The 7,476-nt window shown below is 37.7% G+C and overlaps 1 protein-coding gene across 5 annotated transcripts in view; it reads left to right on the forward strand.

Moving 5' to 3' along the window:
* SMPX (small muscle protein X-linked) overlaps positions 1–6,367 on the forward strand; it is an 82,704-nt gene extending 76,337 nt beyond the window's left edge. For all 5 annotated transcript variants that reach the window (XM_050936752.1, XM_050936749.1, XM_050936748.1 and 2 more), the window contains exon 5: positions 5,237–6,367. The gene's annotated coding sequence lies outside the window, so the exon portion shown is untranslated. The remainder of the gene's footprint in view (positions 1–5,236) is intronic.
* Positions 6,368–7,476: the final 1,109 nt, after the last annotated feature.

Here is a 7,476-nt window from a genome sequence, read left to right on the forward strand (position 1 = left end):
CACTGGGAGCAGGATTGCGCTGCCAAGAATCTTGTGAATTTTAGAATGACAAAGTAGAGGGTCTTGGGGGTAGGAAGGGACATGAAGTCCATGATTCAGGAAAGCATTTAAGCACATGCTTAAGACCATCCCTAATCAGGACAGTGCTTAAGCATGCACTTAACTTTACGCATATGTTTAAATCCCATTGATTTATTTTAAAAAGATCAGAGTAGCTTGATGAAAGGTGGGAGATGATTTGAGTGGCACAAGAGATACTGGTAGAAAGGCTACAGCAGCTGAAAAATAACCAGGGGAGTGTAAGTATGAAAATTATTAATGTACCATCTAGTATCCTGGTTTTGAGTTCAAACACTCCCATTGATCTCTGTAGGAGTTTGTAGTCTAAAAATATACCGCATTTGGGACCTGAGAGACAGCAAATTGGAGCAGCAAAGAGAGAGTTCAGAGCAGATTGGAACCTGCAGGGAGCTGAAAGAGGGGTCGGTAAGCAAGGAAACTCATTTGGCAATTAGCAGCAATTCTAGAGAGCTGGGAGAGCATTGGAGAGTAAGGTAATTGCAACAAATATGGCAATTTCATGCAATATCTTTGGGAGAGCTTACTATATTAAATTTATGTGGGCCAGGGATTGTATATAATTCCATGGGGGAAGGTGACCACAGCCCGTTAGGAACTAAGAACAGTGCTGGGTGATTAGACAAATTCACTCAGGTTGTAATGCCTCCAGAGAGCTACCACCACCTGGAGAGACTTGTATACGCTGGTTCAGACTGGATTCTCCAGAGACCAACAGAGAAAGACAGGACTTTTGGATAAACAGCCTGAGTTTAAGTTGACTCAGGCCCTTCTTTCTCATCCAGCAAACTGAAGGACCTATTGTCCAAGGCAGCAGTAGGCAATCCTTGTGGAAGGGCTGACACAGGCCAGAGGTTTTGTGGGAGCTGAGGTGAGCTCTGATAAGCATATTCGCAATTGTTTAGGTTCTCTGTAATGCTTTCACCTTAAGAATAAACATACTTGCTTAGAAAGAGCTGTGTGGTAACTTATAACTATGGGCAATTAACCTGTTCCAGAGAGAAAGCTCAGGCAGTCTGGCTTCCTAGGAACTCACAGTGTAGGCAGGGTACTGTGCAACTTGGGAAAACCCTGGTCAGGAGGGAGAGATGCATGGTCAGGAGAGGTTACGGCAGAGGAGCTGTGAGCCTAGAGTGGGAGCCATTGCTGGACCACAGAGGGGGAATGCAGGTGCAGTTGCCCTGAACTGTGACAGTAATATTACTAGTGTTTGTTAATTTATGAAGCATTGCTCATAACCGTCACAGCAATTCACTAAATTAAAACAAATTAAAACATGAAGAGCTTGATTCCCCACTCCATCTACACAAGGAGAATCCTCGACTGGGAGTTTCTGGCTGAGCTAGGCTCACTCTGTATTTCGTAAGTGGTGCAAAGTGAACTGGGTGGACTGGGGAATACAGCTCAGAGAATTTAAAATGTTCAGAAAAAAAAAAGAAAGAAAAACTCCTGCAAAGCATATAGATTGCTGGCATGATACAGTAGGGGAAACAATGTGGTCTAGTGGATGGAACACTGGATTGGGAGTCAGGAGTCCTGACTCTGCCACTGACTGGTTTTGTAGTATTGGACTAGTCACTTCACCTATGTGTGCCTGTTTCCCCTCCCAAATTATTATTTGTCTTGTCTATTTAGACTAATAAGCACTTCAGAGCAGAGATTCTCTCTCACTGTCTGCTTAAAGTATCTAACACAGTAAGGCCCCAGTCTCAAAAAATAATATGAATAAATTTAAAGCTTTTAACTTTGTCTGGCATATGCTATTGATTTCAGTGGGAGTCGAGAGTCAAAGGACTGGATTTATAAGCAAGGGACAGAGTTATAGTAAGGGGAAGATCCTAAGAGTGGATGGAAGAACTGAACAAGTGACTGAGGTGACCCAAGCAGAAAAACCACTTGGATATCAGTAGCATATTAATACTCTATATAGCAGCATGTAGTTTTACTTTACAAACTCCCATCAATATCAACAGAGCTCAGCTTACACACTTAGAATAGTAGATATTTGGAGGAATATAAAATGATATACATACCTGATGATTGGGTCTAAATTAGCTGCTACCACTCAAGAAAAAGACCTTGGAGTCATTGAACAGATGTTTTCAGAGAACTATCCACAACATGCAGTGGCAATCAAAAAGGCTAACAGAATGTTAGGAACTAATAGGAAATGGATAGACAAGAAGGCAGAAAATATCATGATGCCACTATATAAATCCATAGTATGCCCACACTTTGAGAATTGTGTGCAGTTCTGGTTACCCTATCTCCATAAAGATTATTACAGTTGGACAAAGTACAGAGAAAGGCAACAGAAATGATTAGGGGTATGGAACAGCTTCCACATGAGGAGAGATTAAAAACCCTGGAACTGTTCATCTTAGAAAAGAGACAACTGGAGAGGGGGCAGAGATGATGGAGGTCTATAAAATCATAAATGGTATGGAGAAAGTGAATAAGGAAGTATTATTTACCCCTTCACATTGCATAAGCAGCAGGGGTCACCCAATGAAATTAATAGGCAGCAGGTTTAAAACAAAAGGGAGTACTTCCTCACACAATATGCAGTCAACCTGTGGAACTCATTGCCAGGGGATGTTGTGAAGGCCAAGAAGCATAACTGAGATCAAAGAAGAATGAGAAGCTCATGGAGAATAGATCCATCAACGGCTATTAGCCAAGATGGTCAGGGACATAACCCCATGCTCTGGGTGTCCCTAAACCTCTGATTGCCAGAAGCTGGGACTGGACAACAGGGCAAGGATCACTCAATAAATTGCCCTATTCTGTTCATTCCCTCTGAAACATCTAGCACTGACCATTGTCGGAAAACAAGGCTAGATGGACCAATTGTCTGATCCAATATGGCCATGCTTATGTAATTGAGTAGAACTGAGGAAATAAGTGAGGCTCAAACTAGTGTAGGAGGGAGTTAAGGGAAGATTAGGAGATGAAGACAGGGGAGCTTTCTGACTTGCATTGAAATCATAATGGCTCCTTTGTAGTTGTGCTGTCAATGGAGATACCCCTTTCTGGAAATACAATATTACTGACTAAGATGTTTATTGTGCTACAGTGAAATTAAAAATCTGACTCAAGCCCATTAAACAAAGGAACTCTAGTTAAAGCAGCTGCTCATTCTTTATTTATATAAAACAATATCTTACACTGGCATCTTTCAGCTTGAAGCATCACAAAATAATTTACAAATTAAGGACCAAATTATGCTATTAAGTGTACACAGCCTGGCTTGCACCCATGTCAGTAAGAGCCCTGCATACATATCTGAGGGTAGGGTTTGAGCAAATGTCACCAGAAGTATTTCCATTCACCTACGGCTGAAAAGCAACCACACCTCTTTGCATTCAGCAACAGTCACACAGCAGGGAACTGAAACTTCAGGGAGACTATATGTGGGCAGAATGTAATTACCCAGGTTGGAAGGCATGTGTGTTTATGTGCTGGGAATCCATCAAGCAGACTTTTAAAACTTTGATTTTATTTTTGTCATTTTATGAATATAACAACTTGCAAGTGCAAGGAATTTGAGTAGTCAGAGCTCTCATACCAACAATGTCTTTCTGGGGCTATGTAGTACTTGAGTGGCCAAATTCTGGGCACAGACCGGTGTAAATCTGGTGTAGTTCTACCAACTTCAGTTGAGTTCCTTCACATTAATACTGGTGAAAGTGAGACCAGAATTTGAAAAGATGTCCAATGAAAGCCATTTGTCTGTGAGATAACCTGAAGGAAATTCAGGCTGAAATTAAGTGACAGGCAGCTGATAAATGTACAAAGCCAAACTGAGATGTGATCAGGCTGCTTTGATTATTAGAAAAGATAAACAGTGTTTGAAACATTCTGTGAATTTTTTTTACCTCATTCTTTTAGACAACTAATTCATTTTCACCATTTCTTAATTAATTTCTCCAAGCCATCAGGATTAGTCATGTGGGATTATTTGGTATAGCACTCCTATGTCCTCTCTTATTTACCTCTGCTGTAAACTGATCAGTCCCAGTCTCTCTTCCATTTTTGCTCTGATTGATAAGGCCCCCACATCTTAGGAAGAGCAACAAAAATCAGTATTTATGTAAAATATTATGAGCTATGAACTGTGGTCATTTTTCTTGGTGCTATGACTGTTTAATTTTCTGAGAAGTTTAGTAAAAGTTTATTGAGTGCAATAGAGTTTACACCAAATACAGGTATCCTGAAAATACTTAAAATTTTACTGATTAAACAAATATCCCAAGAAAGCAAGTTTCCTGCATTTCAAATCTGGTATTTCCTCATTATTGACCTGATCTGTACGATTGAAATCAATAGTAACTTAACTTCAAAGAGAACAGGATTAGACCCTATGCAAGGTTATATATTAACTAACTCTTCAGGCAAAAAGACTTGGGTGCCAGCAGCAGCCCCAAAATCAAACTGTTCGGATGTACAAAAATAGGGCAGAAAATATTGCTCTCACCTGCTATAATGTGTTCAACGCTGTCATTCAAAAGAGATACAGCAGAAATAAAAGGGTTGTAGAGAGAAGTGGCAAAAATAGAGGCAAAGAGAAACTTCCATATGAAGAGAGACTTGAAAAGGCTGGGACTGTCTAGAGAGGCAATGAATAAGAGGGATATGATAATTGTTTACAAACTAATGAGTTGTATAGAGAAGGAAAATTAGATGCTCCAATTTACTTTTTTTCTTAGTTAAACAACAAGGGGACAGTCAATGAAATTGAAAGGCAATACATTTTTAATGGATGAAAGGAAATACTGTGGTGTTTTTTATATTTATGCAATGCATATTTATGATTTATCCTGTGGATCTCATTGCCACAGGATGCCATAGTGGCTAAGACCTTAGACAGATTCATTAAAGGATAAGACAATTAGAAGAATCATGAGGACATCCACAGCTTCATTAGAGATATGTGAACTGTGGGTAGAGGAAGGTACAACATCAAAATGATGGTATTTTACACCCACTTGGTACTCCACTCTGCACTGGTGTAAATGACTACTGAATGTGCAAGGCAAATTGCAGATGCTAAGAATACATTTTCATTAAGAACTTACATGAACTTCCATGATTTCTCAAAAAATGTCCATGAATACAATGTTAAATGATACATTTCTTGTCTGTTTTTATCTTGCAGATCTGAAAAGAGAAACAGAATGAAATATAACGAGTGCAGATTATTGAAATATTTTATATATTTGTACGAAGATTATGAACTTCCTAAATACAAGAGACTCCATAAAAATGTCCTCTTTGTACATTTATATCCCTTTCTTGTTGTCTATTTTGCATAATGTAAAAAAGTACTGGTGACATAACCTAGCACAAAACAGAAAGTGGTGAACCTGTACATATTCAGGAATAAGTTTGATTTTATGAACAGAGAATAATGTAACTCATGGTTTGAATAAAAAAAACAAACCAAAAACAAACAAACAAAAAAACAAATAAACCATTTTTCCAGGGGGAAAGGTGTTCTCATTAGTTGAGTTTTTTCTCTTGCTGTTGAAAATAGATAATATTGACATAACAATTTCATGGATAAAATGTTTTAATGAAAGCGCAGATTGCAGGCTTAGTAAAAGTTCATCTATTCCATGCTTTACTTTTACATATTAATGATTGGTTAATGGATGGGTTTGAAATTCTGTAAAATAAAGAGTTAAAGTAAGGTGAAAATCTTAATAATGCTCTTTGAAGAGGAGGAGTTCATCCTAAATTCCTCCTTTGCTGTAGAGCCACAGTATTTTCTTTTGCCTAAAAATGTAAAATGCACTGTTGTTCAGATATTTATGCAATGCTTTTACATTGCACAGAACTTGGTGACAGAAATGTGAGGTAAAAAGATCCTTAAATTGGCCCTGATTCAGGAAAGCACCTCTGTTCAGGAAAGCTCTTAAGCACATGCTTAAAATTAAGCACACACTTAAGTGCTTTCCTGGAATTGTGGGTCTTAAAACCCAATCCTGCAACCCTTACTGAAGCAAATAGTCCCACCAATTCTGATGCAACTATTCACCTGAACAAAGAATAAAGAATCAGGCCCTTAGAAGGTAATATAAAATACTGTCTCCTATATATTTTTCCACTGTATTAATATTGCATAGAAATTGAACATGATCAAACAGATATTTAAATATTATGATTAAATGTGAAACCCACAGCTTGTTTTCTATGGAATGTACATAATGAAGATTGTTTAAGGCATATTCTATTTTTGGAAATGAAATTTTATTGTTGGAGAAATTCAATACATTGTATTTCCTTGGTCTCGTTTATGTCATTTACTCACTGTGGAGGGACTGTTCTGGTAATGGTATTCATGAGTTTTCTACCAGTGACTGTACCTGTTCTACATGCAATGAAATTTGCCTGGATTACTTGTAATTTGTTCTATTCAAATAAGGATAATTATTCTGGTTAGAAAACAGGTTTCCAACAGAATGTTACTAACAGTGACATACGTTTAATGCAGGCAGCAGTTTCTCATTTGCTACGTGACAGGATACCAAAGTCAGCCACTAGTATCCTTATATTTTAAGTCATTACAGATTATATTTGCATGACTCTATTCAGGAAATTATACAGGATTCTCAGTCACTTCAACTCAGGAAAAAAGTACATATTTTTATTTTTGCTTTAAATAAGTAATATCAGTGTAATTTACTAGCTTGCTTTATCCTGTACATGTGTAGCTAATTCCCCTTTATGCACTCCGCAGCCCTAAAGCAAGAGTGTCTAAGGTGAAATTAGAGAAGTGTCAAGATCCAGAATGCAGCAGGCACATCTTTCATTTACACATTGACAAGATTAGCATGACTATTTGATCAAGAAAGAACAATTTCCCATATGCTGCATTATCACTCACTGCAATGCAAAACATTCTCTGGAAAATGTCATCCTTTGGATTTTTACACAATCTCCAACTACTTGCAAAATTCACAAGTGGAGATGTTTACTTTGTTCTATTTCCCAGGAATCTCAAGGCACTGAATTTTAAACAGACCACAAACATTCATAGCTGAATAAGATACGGATATGCATATTTCCCACTATTTTATGAACTTTTCCTCTCTATAATTAATTAACAAATTCAGCTAATTAAATATACTTTGGTAAAGTCCCAGGTTATCTCAGTAATACTCATGTTCTATCACTTAATATCTAACTTCCAGAAAGAAGAGACTACAACTAGATGGAAACGGGCCTTTGAAAGAAGGGAAGGGTGGATTGAAAGTAAATTAACAGAATGCACTTATCCTGGAATCAGAGATATGGTATTAATTTTCTGTTTTATGCTACACCATTGTCTATCACTGCTGTAGTGATATGCATTCTTTTACTGCATCTGATAAGAATTACTTATAAGACTTTTTA

The sequence above is a fragment of the Gopherus flavomarginatus genome, chromosome 1, assembly GCF_025201925.1.
Source record: "Gopherus flavomarginatus isolate rGopFla2 chromosome 1, rGopFla2.mat.asm, whole genome shotgun sequence".
Classification (NCBI taxonomy): Eukaryota; Metazoa; Chordata; order Testudines; family Testudinidae; genus Gopherus; species Gopherus flavomarginatus.